Genomic DNA, 16,437 nt, shown 5'->3' with positions numbered 1-16,437 from the left:
CAATCAAAGTATTTGGTATTTCTACCCCATTGATATGTGTTTTGACAATTGGACTACCGGGATCTACATATTTCTGCATAGTAATTTTTCCCATCATGATATCTGCAATTTTCCCTACCAGGTGGATTCTTCTGGTATCTCTTGGTTTCCTTCCTGGTCTTTTAAGACTCAACTCCTTTATTGTTTTTGCTAGAATAGGAATCTCTTTAATGGCTTGTAACAAGGGAATCTTGATACAGACATTCTTCAATTCATCTAGAAAATTATAGTCAGGCAACCAAATTTGTTTTTCCACTCCTTTGTCAATTTGTAATCTTTCAGGAAAAGGAGGTGTGGATAAAGATGCAGGTTGCTCAACTATGGGAGTTGTGGGGGTTAATTCTTTTTCTTTTTCTTTTTGAGTGTTTGGGTTTTGAAGAGATGCTTCAGAACCTTTATTGGCTTCAAGAAAATATTCCTCAAAAATGCTTTGCTTTTGAGCATTTATAGAAGGCTTATCTAGGACTCTACCTGATCTGAGTTGTACATCATTGAGAGGAACAATCATATAGGCAGGAAATTGTTGACCTTCCATCATGTAAGAATTTTGAGGGTTTTTGTTATTGGGGTTTGGCAATGGCTGAGAAGGAAGTTGATTTGACTTCTGTTGGAATGGAAGCAAGAGTTGAGAATTTGGATTCTGTTGAGAAGGTTGTTGTTGTTGTGGAAATGGCAATGATAGTTGTGGATTTTGATTTGGAAGTTGTGGAGCTTGTTGGTTTTGAAAAGATGGGGGATATTGATAAAATTGAGCAAATCTCCCATAAGGATTTTGCATACCCTGTACCCATGATTGAAAAGGATTTTAAGGTTGGGACCAAGGTTGTTGCCAAGGATTCCAATTTGGTGGGGGTTGAAAGTTCATAGAGTTGCTAAACCCTTGATTTTGTTGCCCCTACCAAGGTCTCCTTGCAACAAAACAGAGAGATTCGATTGTATTTGGATCTTCTTGAAAGACAGCTTTGAGCCCAGGAATTGAAGGACAATCCTTGGTCTCATGATTCTCTTAACAAATTACACATGTTTCTACAACTTTTGCATCCAAGGGACATTCCCTTAGAGCATGTTTCTTCCTACACTTTGGGTAAAAGATGGCCAAAGCCTCAGCTTCCGCTTTATGCTTATTGTGAATCTTAAGGGTGTCCAGTTGCTCACTAAGACTCCCTAAGATGTCAGTTTTGAATTCATCAAGCATGTTTCCAATCTCATCCCTACTTACTGATCCAGTTGCATATTTGTTTGCTCTGATGAGAGAAGGATCTATAGGCCCTTTTTGAGTTTTAGATTTCCCCCTTGAGAGATGGACACATAGCTCTGCTATATCATGAAGTGGAAGTTGAGATATGTCTCATTTTCCCATCATGTTCAAAATATCTATCCATTCATCTCTAATGGCTTTTAATAGAAGGGCTTTCAAGGTCTCCTCATCTAAGTTACTCATTTTTGCTCTTTTCAGGTTGTATTGAAATCTTTCAAGTAAATCCTCCAAGTTTTCATCTTCTCTTTGCACCATTTTGAATACCTCATCCTTGTGATTGGTGGGCATACAATAGTCCAGGTACCTATCCAAAAATGTTTGTTTCATATCATTCCAAGTCCTAATGGATTGAGTGAGTAATCCCATGAACCATTTCAAGGCTGCTCCTTTCAATGTTGAAGGAAACAGTTTGAGTTTTTGAGAGTCTTCCAGATAATCATAAGTTCGACACACGACCTCAAACTCAAATAGAAATGTTTCAGGGTCCTCATTCCTTAACCCATGGAAGTTTGGGAGGACAGATGGTGAGATGTTTTTCATTGTGGCTCGGGAGTCCTCATTGACTATAGGAAATCCGAATGAGTTATCTCCATCCCTATTTCCCCCAATATTACCTCTACCTCCTCCATTGTTTCCTCCTCCTCCTCTACCTCTACCCCTACCAAATCCAGTTGCTCCTTCCTCTGTCATGGTAGTTTCCCTGGAGACTTCAGAGTCTTCTGGTTCTTCTACTAAGGGTGAACGAGAAGGAATTTCTCCCTCTTCTTCTTCAGATGATTCTACTTCTTCAATTACAATTTGTCTCTCTGTAGAAGGAAGGAAAGGATCTCTTTCTAATTCAGATTCGATGGAAGGTGTGGGAGAGTCGACTCCTGCCTCTTGAATTCCAGGAATCCTAGGGCTAGGAGTGTAAGTTGGAGATGATGGAGGTGTCTCTTGTCTATTCCTTGAAGTAGATGGACTTGTAAAAATCGAACTCTTGGCTCTAGCTAAAAACCTTCCCCTAGAATCTCTTGCTCTATGCATGTCATTTTTTTCTTATTTTTCTTCAAGTTGGGCTAATAATTCTCTTTCTGATCTTCCAGGTTACTCTAGGTGCAAGAAGAGAGCATACTCAAGAAACTATTAAACCAATAACTTTCTCTTTTCTGATCCTCCAGATCACACTAAGTGCAAGAGGAGAGCATACTTTGAGAGGTTATCAATTTTCCTTCCTTGAAATTTTCTTGTTTTTTTTTTTAAGAATTTGGCTACCTAATTTCACTTCCCCGGCAACGGCGCCAAAATGTTTGGTCAATTTAGTGTGATCTAAATTGCTATTTATAATGTCAACCCGGGGTTGGTAAACTGACGAAGTGAAGTGTACTATATGTACTAGATAACCATTTCCTTAGTCTTTTGTCGTTTTTAGTTTTTTTTTAAGTTTGTTTTTGGATTTATCTTTCCCTAATGTGAGATGACGAAAAGGTGATAAAGCAAGTGAAATATGGATGATTATGGTGATCTCTAAGTGGTTTTTCAAAACTTAAAAGAAAGAAAGCTTTAAAATAACTGCAATGAAATCAATTCTTAAAAAGAAACAAAGACATCAAACAATGAACTAATGACATCGGCCCAGTATCTTTGTTGCTGAATGAAAATGAAAGTGAAATCTACACTAAATTCAATTAAAAGTAAGAACAACTAATCCACACTATTTCAACTCTTCAACTCAATCTTCCTTGTGAAAAGATATCATGAAATGTTAAGCAATGTGAAATCTAAAAGAAGTTAAACTGTATAAAAGAAACTAATCACACTACTTTAACTTTCTTGACCTTTTTCCTTTCAGCTTAATTTACCCTGTGAGAAACAGTCATGAACAAGTCAAGCAATGTGAGATCTAAAGCAAACTAAATCAAGCTATAATGAGTGATATTCTGGTTCCTAATAAAGTTATTTGATTATAGAAAGGAACCGTTAACAGATGAATAGCATGATATCTAAGAGCAGAAAATAAATGTACAACTTAAGGAAATGACAGTACTGGAAATCAAACTTCAGAAAATAAGAGTCAGCGACAAAGACAAGATGATCTCGTATGCCAATAGTTATAAAAAGAAAAGGTGAAAAATTGCCCCGGGCTGCCTAAGAAAACCTGCAAAAACACTGATCAATTGTAACCATAAAAGAGCAGCAATGAAAATGTAAATCAACAGAAATCAAAGAGCTTTGTTATGTACAGCTAATATACATGATGAAATAAAACGCAGCATTTAAATGACAACTGTACAGCTAATATACATGAACAGAAAAAAAGTAATGCAAGAGTTAAAGGACAACTGTACAAGGCTTCAGTGAGCAGGGGCCCTCTACCACTTCAGCCGATTCAACGAACAGCTACAAGCTTAAGTTTAAACCAGTCTTCTCATATATTAAACAGCAACGTAAAAGTGCAGTGGGGAAATACAACAACTTTGAATTACATTACAAAAGATTAACTTTTACAGCGTTCATGGACGCGTTATTTATAAAGAAAGAAAGCTAAACAGATTAACTAAATCTACGCTATTAACCACGCTGCCAGAGACACGTAAATCCTCTTCAGCCAGGATCTAGGTAACTGTCATCATGTTTATTAAATCTGAGAGGTATGGCTGTTGGATTCACGCTATCAGGATGTCTTCGTGGCTAAGGACTGTACCACGTAGCTTCACGTGCTCAAAAACAGAGCTATGCAGAGCCGTGCCACCGCTGAACACTTCCGTTGACTATCCTTTGCCCCTTGTTTGACCGCGGGCTTTTATGGCCGTGCTGGATGATCTGGAGGGACACGTTCCATGTCCTTGACTCCTGTAACTTGCCCATGTGGCTCATTTCTTCAGAGGACACCTGTAGCATGGTGTTTGACAAAACGATTGCGAAATCCTGTGCTGGCTGCAGAAACCTGGGTCGGCTGCGGAAACCTGTGTCGGCTGCGGAAACTGAGAAGCTTCCGCAGCTGTCTGAACAAAATTCTAATCCAAACAACAGTCATCAGCGTAGTTAGAAAACCATGTCAAAAGCTCTTTTTTAAACTAAAATACAATGATTTAATCAACTTGGTGGATGAAATGAGTGGAAAAAGAAGGTTGAGAGGGTGTATAGGAAGGTGCAGGTTCAAGGCTCAACACTCCTCTAAAGGTATCAAGACTTTAGGAATCACATTATCCTTGAGCTGCAACACTTCCATTTGATTTATTTTCACGTCATCTCTACCATCATCATGTTCTACATCCATTGAAGTATCCTTGAACTTACCTTTGCTTTGCAGAAAATCATTAATCTCCTCATCATCTTGGAAAACTTGCCAATGTCTTTGATTGTCCGGAACAGTCAAACGGTGCTTCACATGGATTTCAAATTTATTACTTGAGTTCATAGGAATCTTCAAATTGCTAGCTACCTTAGAAAGTGCATCTACAATGCTATTTTGAATACGAGGCACACACATCAATGTATAATCTGAAAACACTTTCAAGATATCTAAAACAACATTCTGGTATGCCTGCATCCGAGGGTGTTTCGTTTGATATTCACCTTCAAATTGCTTGATCACCAATTTAGAGTCACCATATACTGCAATCCTCTTAGCATTTAGCTTTCTTAGAATTTTCAGGCTAGCGACCAAAGCTTCGTATTCAGCTTCATTGTTCGAACAATCAAAAGCAAGCTTGTAAGAACATACTCGCACATTACTAGGCACTTTGTGTGAAGCAGAAAAAGTACTACGTACCCAAATACCAATCCCAGCACCATCATTGCCCACTGCTCCATCAAAATCTATTTTCCAAAAACCATCTTCCTCTTCTACCAAGTGCTGAAAAGTTGTTTGCTGTGATTTTTCTGCTTGCTGTCCATTACCTCCAGCTGATTTCTCAATGATGTTTTGTTGTTCTTGTCGTTCTTTCTTCAAAACTTCTTTGAAATTCTCCGCTATTTCTGGAATATCATCTACTACAACTAACTGACTATCAATATCATTGAAACTATCTGAATACAAAACAAAAGACTCTAGATCTGTATGTACATAATTGATCGGATGATTAATTGGTTTCTCCTTGCTGGTGATCATGTATTTCATTTTCTGTTCCTGGTACAACTTTCTCATTTGGCCAAACACGGGAATCGTTGCATAGGAGAAATCAAGCTGTATTGTTCCTTGCAATTTTTCTCCCCAAGATCTGGAAAGGAGCATACCAAAGCGGGGAGGAATGTCAGCCACGACAACATCCATCAAGACATTCTTTGCAGGGATCTGATCCAAACTTACAACCAAGTCTTTAATTAGCCCTATACATCTCACCCTGCTAGAATCAAATGAATAAAGATCATGATATTTCCTGGTGATGTCCAAACCCAACTTCTCCATGATAGCTTTCGGCATAAGATTGTGGGAGGCACCGGTATCAAACATAACATTATGCAACACAAACTCATGCACTCTCAAACTGATATAAAAAGGAGGTACTTCAGACTCACCACTCAATGCTGGTCCAAATATCAATTCCGATTGATCATCCTCCACACTCACCATATCAGACATTGGGTCAAAATTCAGAATTTTGGAGACTTGACCTTTATAGCTGTTGTTCTTCATGAGCTCAGTCAAAGGTATGGATACCTTCAATTTAGAAATTTCATTTTCTAAACTAAAAGCAGAATTCGTTTCCACCTCTTTGGCTGGGACATCTTTCTTTTCAGGTTTATCATTTGATACCATGGGCTGATTTACCTTTTCATTTGTTGGTGGAGGCTTGCTAGTCATAGGGTCAGCACTCTCTTTTCATTTCTATGATGCAGCCGGTGTTTCATCTTTAGATGATGGAACCTCCTTTCTTTTCTGGACTGGATTGATGGGAACATTTCTGCTTCTAAGTGAATACTAATGCTTTTGGGTGGACAAAGCATGCATGTAACCTCTCTGATACTCATCCGACTCTTCCTCCAGAGCTATATCGTTTGCCAAGATAAAATCTGCATCATGTTGTACTGCTGAACTTGTTGTCTTTTCATCATCTTCAGTGATAAATGTGGGCATATAATTGGGAGTAAAGAAGTGATTTTCTTCTCCAACTACATTATCTTCATCATCTGACTCGGGACCAACAAAATTCTGTTGAAGAGGTGTCTTTACTTGCTGCTGTTGTGATGCCGTGTCTTGTGCTCGCTGCTCATGCTGTTTGATCCTAAATTGTGGCTATTGTTGACCACGAAAATTAGGATTCTAAATCTGCAGTTTAGGCTTATCAAGAGCTAGCCTTTCAATCATCTTTTCTACCTTGCAGAGAACTTGATCTGATGTAGAGGCTTCTTCCTTTATTGAGACTTTCTTCTCGGCTTTCATTCTAGCTCTCTTATCATTCAAATTTGCCTCAACACTAACAGCAATTTTCTGCATTTCTTCTAAGGTAGCCGGATCTCTCTCCCTTAATTGATAAGCCATGTTTGGATCAAAACCATCCGGGAACTTAACCAACGCTAATTTTCTAGTTGGTTTTAAATCATCTGGAATTGCATTATATACTGCATTGAATCTAATGCAATAGACTTGAACGGGCTCTCCAGCATTTCATTTGATCTTAGTATATTCAAATTTGATTTGCAGCGGATCTTTCTTTACTTCCCAACGTTCTAAAAACTGTCTCTTAAGATCTTCTAATGTAGGAACACTTCTAGCCGGCAAAGCTCTAAACCATTTCCTTACCTCTCCACCAAAAGTCTGCACGAATAGCCTCATAGTCACATTCTCTTCATCAATCTCATGGAGATCAAAGAAATCCGCCATTTTGTCGACATGCTGTTGAGCTGTGATATTCTGAGGTGTGCCATCAAACAAAGGAATTTTACTTTGATAGTCTGCGGGCATGTCATTCAAAACTTGAGGCAGAGCGAGAGGTGCAAACCGGGCAGCCATTGCTCTTGGAGGATTTGGTCTGGGGGTTGTTGGAGGAGTGGGTGTAGCTGAAGTATGAGGAGTATGAGGAGGTGTATGCGGAGGAGAAGCAACGTGGGATGAAGAAGGGGAATTTGTTGTAGACTTTTGATAAGTGATTATAGGTTGCAGGGGAATAGTGGGAATGAAAGGTGGTTCAGTGGGAAATTTTGAGGCAGAAGCCGTGATAGAAGATCCAATGTTTGCAGATGCAGCTTCTAGGAAATCAGCAAGACTTGAAAACTGAATGTCTCTCTGAAGGTGCCACAAGATAAAATTTTCAATCAACTTATTGTTTCTTTCAACTTCAAGGGCTGCAGCAAAGTCAGGATTTGGAACTAGAGAATCAAGTGCACTTTCGGATTTGGTTTTAAACAACGATAATTCAAACTTCTCGTCAAAATCAAGTTCTTCAAGATACTTAAAAATTGCAGGACATGAATGAGATTTAAACACGGGAGTCATAGAGCTCTCTTGACGAAGGAGTCTTGGAATCAAATTGGGATTTTCGTAAACAGGAGGAGGATTAGGATCTAGATTAGCTTTGGTATATCTCTTTGAAGCCAGTGTGTTATTTTCAAGAAATCAAAGGAACATAAACAACTTTTTCAGCCTGTCAAACCCTAAACTTATCATCCAGAAGCTTAGAATTTGCAGATGTACTGGGGTGTTTCAAGTGTCATAATTACAAGCTAGACCGGAGATTGACTGAAGTAGCATTTATCTACTTGCGCTAATGCAAAGCAAAAGCGTTTCGAAGGCTACCTGGCTAATCTTCAGGCTCCGTCTGTAGCTTATAAAACACATGACATCAACAAGCAAACCATTTTCTCCCCAGTATGGTCGCCACTATGTTAGAGCCTAGATTTGTCTCAGGCTAAAAAGACAAGGTTCTAGGTCCACATCAAACCACGCTCAGCCTCGTAGCTAGCCCTACGAGGACAGGAGAGGGCTCTTTCTAGGTCAATCTCGGCAAAAGGTAATCGATGAGGCTCGAGATGACTAAATTTGCAATTGATCTTATGCTAGGTATGAAGTACATGGAGTTTGAGGTTGATTTTTGAGGTTTTTGTTGAATCAAAGGAAAAGGAAATTTTGGGTGCGGGGATGAGACATAGTTTTTGCAGAGGTCTACTTGGGGCAAGCTAGGCGATTGTCTTGATGATTTTAAAGAGAATGAATGGCTAGATATGACTAGTGAGAAGCTAAGGAGAGAAAGAATCTTTCAAGGATTCTCCTTAAACAGATGAAAACATGGAAATCAAACAAATTCAAAGGCAGAGCATAACAATCTATGGATTCTACCTTAACACTTCATTTGTTCAATTGCAGAAGATGAGAGAAGGAAGATGATACACATAACAACTTACAAATACTGAAAGAAGCACACCATTAACACATAAAGCCACATGGATCCCAAATAGTGCTACAAAACCCTGGTCTTTCCTTTGCCAAAAATGCAGAAGTGAATGTACAATAGAGTGTCAAGCTTTTCCCAAGAGTCCAACCATGAAAATGAATTAGAAATTACATAATATAGGAAATCCAACCTCTTCCCTTGCCTCTAGGGGTCGAGCTCATCATTCTAAGAGCTGTTTCAACCAATTCTAAACAAAGCACTAAAATCTAGGCAGTCAAAACAACTTGCATCTATAAGCTAGGAAACTGATTCATTCATTAAATTTTCACCCTTTGGTGAATGAATCTTCTCGAACAAGAAACTAAGTGTCAAAATTACATCATTCTCAATAAATTACATCAAGAGAAGTCAAAAATTACATCACAAAGCAAAACTAGTCAAACTGGCCGAATTTCTGAGCTGAAAGATGAAAAATTGGGCAAAAAATCTATATGCGCCGCGCTGCCTATTATATGCGCCACGCTACTTTGCTGCTGATTTTGGGGCACTTTTTGAAGTCCAAATTGAGCTTAGGTTGGCTTGTTGGAAAGCCTGCCTGTCTACTTTCCAACCCAAGTGGAAGTTTCCAATTTGGTGTCCATTTGCCCCTCCAAAAGTGCATTCTCCCAAGACTGCTTCCTATGTGTCAAAATAGGGGCAGTGAGATCATTTTTTGCATGTTTTTTGACCTTTTGGGGACCCATAACTCACCCAAATTTCATGTCCAAGTACCAAAATTCATGATTTCTCATGACAAATGCAAAACTGCAAGCCATTTGTAATTTGGAGCTCCGAATCCTATGCGTCGCACAAGGTGCGCGGTGCATATAGGGAAAAAACCTATTTTTTAACATAAAAATTCCAAAATGACCAAAAATGCCCCAAATCTCTTGAAATTTGGGCTGGAGTTTCCTTATCAAGTGTGATGATGAGCTAAAGAGGCCTTGGCCAAAATCTGAAGACGATCGAGCTCCCTTTGCTTCTTTTGCTTGTTGATTGCCTTCTTCAATTTCGCCTTTAGATTCCTTATCCGAGCCTTGCAAACTTGGTTCCGTGCCCTATAGTGGACAGCCATGTGTCTCAAAAATGCATTATCTCTATTGGCCTTGTTCAACCGCTTCTCCAAGTAAATGTTGACCCTCTCGAGATTAGATTCTCGATCCTCATTGACCTGTCGTTGTAGAGAAGTGAACTCAATCCTCCTATGTCAGGCAGCTTGGCGATTCTCACGGATGTTCTGTAGCTCCATGATCGCATGCTAGTCTTCAAGCTGCTTATTTATCTATTCTAGATACCTGATGTTCCATTTGTCCATCTCCAACTGGATTTCCAAGGCTTGAATGTATGTTTCTTGTTCCTTGATAATCCTTCTATATCTAGAATTTTCTGAATCCGTAGCTGTCTCATCATCAGGAATGAGAACGAAACCTGATGGCTCACCTCAAGGCCCCTTCTCATACATGGGCTTCTTACCCTTGTCTTGTACCTGTGCCTGTGGTGCTGATGTCGGAAGCGAGGCCCCTTCCACGCCAGGTGGAGATAACACTCGCTTTGCTGCTGCAAACAAAGCTCTGGTGCCTTTCGGATAGCCTCTCTGATATGTAATGAAAATAGGCCTGGTCTCATGATGCTCATACTGCTGAGAAGGTTCACCCTCGTGTTTCATCTCTGATACTCTTCGTGAAGCTCTGAATAAATCACGTGAGATGAAGTCATCCCAAGTGATGCCTTGCAAACCAAGCTGATGAACCACCAAAATCTTTATAAGAGAAAAATGATAGACATTGTTGAGTTGTTGCTGAGAGGTTCTATGCTGTATAAAGGTAGTCATCCTCTCAATATTTCGGCAGATGACATACAGAATGTTCATCATCCACACCTTGGTGAAATGCATGAGTAACCTGATGTGATAAGCATAAAGACGAGAGAATCATCCCTCACAGCTGAAATATTTCATGATCAATCTCATGAGTGGAGCATATTCATCTTTCAGGTACCTAAACGGGAACACTCTTTTGAGCTACCTCAAGCAATTTGGTTTGATGTATGGCTCATAATATTGCCGATCGATCTGTTGTTTTTTGTGCCATAGTTCACCAATATTTGGTATACCTGTTGCTGAACTATTTTCAAAAACCTTGGTGACAAAACTATTTTCAAAACCTACAACAATTTTTCTTATTGGCAAAGGGAGGCTTTCAAAGTCTTTTTTCCACGGCCATCATCCATGAACCATTCACATTTCACCATCAAATACAAAATAGAAGCAATGGATGTGAGCCTACCTGGCGAATTTATGCGAATTTTGGGCGATTTGATGAGTTTGCAACAAATTCCGGGCTCAAAACTGTAAGCGCTGCGCTCATTACCTAGTGCGCTGCGCAAGGTATATGCGCCACGATGGTTCAATTTTGCACTGGCTGGAAATGTTGTGTGCGTCGCACAAGTTATATGCACCACGCAGGCTGTTATATGCGCCGCGCAGGTGAAATGGGGACCGATCTCCTCCAAAACGCACAAATTCGACTTGGAATGACTTTCTCCACCTTTGGCATGCACAATGACTTGAAAATTCATTGAAAAACCTTTACATAGACACCAATTTGATTTTTGCCTCTTCCATAACCCAATTTGTTATGTTTTGCAATTGACACTTTTTCAAGATTAATAGAATTTTGACCTTTTTGTTTCCTCCTTAAATTCGGTTGAAATAATGATTTTCTTTGACAATTTTTTGCAGGGATAGCTGTGATATGATCTGGAAAAGGAGACCAGGGCTGCGCCTGGATAATTCAAGAACTGAAATTTTTGAAAAATTATTACAAAAATGAAATGTCGACTTATCTTCAAAACAGAGTTTTGAAGAGAAGTCATAATCTATTCATCTGACGATAAAAATATTTGAGATAAAAACATATCAAGGACCTCCCTTTGGCCTTCTGGCTTTATTAGACTTTGTCAAAGACCAAATTGACATAACCCTAGACCTAATGACCGAAAAAACTGTTATGACCTAGAAAATGAAATAGGACTGCAAATGACTTCTCAAGACTTGATTTTTATGAACAGACCTGAGCCAGCAATGCCAAGCATGAGGGGAATGAGTGACACAAACCTTTCTGTCATATTTATGGCATGCTCCTAATGAAATGCAACTGATAAAAAATGATGGGACACCTAAACATGAAATGCAAAAAATAGTTTTGATCTCTGACGGAGGGATAACCAGACCGACTCTAACAGTGGTGTCGTAGAGACAAGAGGCTATTGAATTGCGACCTGAGAGACTTGAGGTTGGAATACAAGAGGAAACGCTTGTACTTGCGACATCATCATAATAGCCGATGTAGTGGGGATATTTGACATAAGCAGACTTTGTTGCATTGAGTATACAACTCTTGGTTGTTGAGGTGGTATTGGCACCCAACCACTAGATGTAATTCCAGCATAACCTAAATTCTGTTGTGAACTCTTGTATGTTTGTTCTCCCGGAGGAGACAATGAAAGGGTATATTTCCCCCGATACTGTGGTAATCCAGTGCTCAAGGGAATGATTTTCCTTTGAGGACCGGACTGCCCAAATTGAGACTGCAAAGGATCAATTTGCTAAGACTCAACATAAGAGATTCCAAATATTATTCCAGATGAACAAATGGGAACAGACCATATTGCCGAAACAGCCCTTGGATGGATTCCATCCAGCGATTGAGAGTTAGTTGGGACAGACAGTACACCGGCGAACATTGTTCGAATAATAGTAGGAAGTTCTTCCATTGCTGTGTCAGATGACACAGTCCTAGATGTTGACGGTTGTTTAGACATATCTAGTCTATCCAAAATATTTCCTAGCAATTCTACAGGAACTTCCGATGATGGGTGACTAATTTATGACGAAGAAGGATACAGGGTGATCCCAACTCCAAAATGTGATGGAGTACTAGATGGAGGATCCTCCACAATCTCTTCTATAGCAATCAATCCAGGTGGAAGAGGGAGACCGTCAGGTCCATAAAATATTTCCGATGCCGAAGAAGGTATAAATTGTAGAAATTTTGAATAATATGACACTTATTCACAGAGATTATCCCGATTATACACTATTGTGGAAAACATGCATAATACATAACCTCCTCTACGTTAATCATCAATTTTGCGGAATTAAAAACAATGAAACATCAATCGCATGCGCATATTAACACAATATGTAACCCGGGGAAAGCATACAGCTGAAAACCCACACTATCTGTATATTATAATGATTGAGAACATGTAACAATACATAGAACAATACTCCTCACAAGTACTCAGTACTATCTCCACCTGTTACACACAAAACTAGCTCAGATCTGAATCAATCACAGGTTCAAATCCCCTCCACTGTCTGCCTGCCCTCCACTACGCAATCCTGCATGAGAATAGATGAGTATGGATGATCCAAACTCGTATTTCCTTGGCTAAACCATGCAATCCTCATTGGCATTACTCAATCCATTGATTGTGCAATATCTCATGCACAACTATAGTCACAACTGATAGCAATCTCAACCTCTAACACCTGTCCACACTGAATTGTCCATGCACTAAGTTAACTGATGTATTCTTTAGTTGCTTTATGAGTTAATAATTAGTGAATTAATTAACAATTAATTCACATCACTCAACACTAGCATATTTGCAGTTAAACTAAATACAACTAGTTCAACCAAGTGAAGATGAACACAACTCCATCAACTCCTCAATCAACTCCACCGAACTCAACCACATGAGTTCTAACTAAAGTCCATCATGCAATAGCTCAACTGACCCATAAGAAAACCGTATTTCCTTCTAACAGCTGCATGTGCAACATCCGTAGCTCGAACTGAAGTGCTCCAAGAGGATAAGATAATGTTTATAGTCCAAATATTATTAAGAGCTAATAATATTCGACTGTTCTATTTTTAGCCTGGCAGTCTAAAAATAGACTCCGCCCATATGCCTAAAAATAGAAGTCCGTCTATTTTTACCAACATGACCAATCATCCACAAATAGCATCCTGCAACTCATAGACCATGATCCATATTTCTAAAAATAGACTTTGCACCAAAAATAGTCTGTGGACCCACTTAGTGAAGGCGACTCCTTTCCACTAAGCTCCATCATCTTGTTGCATTCTCAACATAGATTCTACAGCAACAAATGTTTGGGGAATAATACCTTCCTAATCAGCTGTAGATGGAGCCGGTTCAGGAATAGAAGTGTTTACCATCACACTAGGATCAGTTCTAGTGTCCTCTTGTGGCTATGGAACTTCTTCTATAGAGGCAGGGATACCATAAATTTTTGGAGTAACCAGAGTCTCTGAGGGTGTCAGAACACTTGTTCCAACCAAACCAGGGGACTTCGATCCGGTTAAATGAGTTTGCTTTGTCCGGAATAGTTTCGTTTTCGGAGTCAAATATGGTTGACTCGTAAGCCTCTACGAACGACGGGGTTTTGATTGACTTTCTTCCACGATTGCGGATTGCTCGATCAACTAAAAATAAAGGGGAAAATGTTTCCAATTTAAATGAATTTTAGACGCTTTGACACAACTTTCTTTTTCAATTTTTAAGAGTCGAGAAAAAACAAAAGATGACTCTAGTCGCCTTCGATTTTTAATGAGCCTGAAGTGACAAGTGCTTAGATGGACCTTTTCCTTTAAGGAGTCTGAAAAGGAACGAAAGAGACTACTCTAGAAATCTAGACAGAGGGATTACCAAACCAATCTCAAAATTGCACAATACTTTTTACGGTACGGAAGTCAATCTTCTCGGATGTTGTGTTTAGTGCATTGCGATCAATAGGGTGGCAGACACAACTTCCTATGGATAAAGGATATAGCCTATTGTGGTCTCCCAATATATACTCGACGATACATGGGAGCACAAGTCCGTACTCGCACTTGTCCTCTCAAAGAGGAGGAATCACCCAACCAACAATGAAAGCGATAGTTACCAGGCTTTACGACGCTGAAATACGTCTCTAGCCTAGACTTCTAAATGTTGTGTGTTAGGTTCCAAAGCATTTTTATGTTCATTGAATTTATTTTACAGTTGATCTTTCTTAAGAAATTTTCCTTTCAGGTTCACCGCATGGTGTAGATATACAATTCCTAGAATGCAATCTAAGATGATAAACAATCGTTTACTCTTCTTTTTGCAATGAAAATCCTAGCTACTAAAGAAAGAGAGATGTCATTCTTTCAACATAGAGCAGAGAGCACACACTAGATGCACTGTCCTAAATCAAACCAACAAGCAGTCTAAATGCAAATGCACATGCATGTATTTGTTTTCATCTTTCTTAATGTGTGAATGACAATAATAATGCTAAGTACAAATCTGAATTATCTTTTCAAAGAAACAATACTAACAAATTTCTCTTCAAAAATGAAAGGAAGATAATGACGAAACTTTGCGACTTTGAATTGAAAACTGCTTTAGACACTTAAAAAACTACTAATTCAAATCAAATACAAGAGTAACTGTATAATCGACCATCAAGAACAACAGAATTCTTTTCTTTGACTGAAAACGACACTTGCGACACTTCCAAATCAAAAGACGACAGTTTGTTTATGCTACTTTTTGTAAAAGAGAACTGTAAATGGCGCACAATACATAAAAACATTCACAATTCTTTGTACTATGGAGGTAGAATGATGCAAAGGAAGGGAGTATCCACAGTGGTATACTGATCACAGACAGCAAAACTCTTGAATAAAGCTGAAGAGAGTGAACACAGAAACCAAAATCTGAGAGTAGAAGAGGTCTTATCTTATCAGCGCACCTGCAACACAGGGAAAGTGCGATGCAGTGCACCTACTACACACGGGAGGTGCGATGCATCCAGATTCCCAAGAGGAGAAAGTGTGATGGTCCAGGGATGAGACTTCAACTTGGTTCTTGGTCACAGTTTGCCGCTTAGTTCAGGAATTTAGGCCGAGCCAATGATGGTCAGTAAATAGAAATCACAGGGGCTGATCTAATGAGGTTACTAGAGCCACCACTAGGGCAATTAGGATGTTTGCAAATCGATTTTTTAGTTTATAAACAAAACCTGGAGATAGACTAAAGCAGCATTGATCTACTTTGCACTTGCATAACATATGCAGTTCGAAGGCTAGCTGGCTTAACTTCAGGCTCCGTCTGTAAGTTTATAAAACAAATAAATATAGACAAGCAAACAATCTATTCGCTCCCCAGTGGAGTTGCCATTTTGTTATCGGGAAATCTAGTGTCTATGCAGAGCTGCTAATCCCACTAAGACGGGTAGCTATCTTAGAAACAAACAGATTAAATTTACTTTCATTTTCCTTTATGAGAAGTAGATAGGAGAGGATCAAAGAATACCAACCTCGGTCTTTCGCTTGGTTCTTTTCATGTCCCTTCTCCTCACCGACAGGTCTTCGCCGCTTCTCCCTTGACCACTCCGCTTCAAAGAGTGCTTGTAAAGTCAAAACAACATAATACCTTCAAAGTGTATAGATTTACAATCACAACAATATAGGACCAGATATATATTGACCACAAAAATGCATATACAATCAGAAATACAAGAATGTGGAGGAAAATTTGAATAGCTTTATTGATATAAAGATTAGAAGAGAGGATTACAACCCATTGTTCTGACCCAGCATCATCCTCCCAGCATGAAAACCCTTCGTCACCTCATGAAAAGCTTAGATCACCCAACACTATGATATTCCACCAAGAAACCAACAACACTCCCTTACAAGATACAAAATTCCAGCCTCCAACCTCTGG

This window comes from Pinus tabuliformis, chromosome 5_2 (assembly GCF_031772625.1).
Source record: "Pinus tabuliformis cultivar Carrire ecotype Pingquan chromosome 5_2, CPIR1, whole genome shotgun sequence".
NCBI lineage: Eukaryota > Viridiplantae > Streptophyta > Pinopsida > Pinales > Pinaceae > Pinus > Pinus tabuliformis.
The sequence above is the reverse complement of the archived record's forward strand: the minus strand, read 5'-3'. Positions refer to the sequence as shown.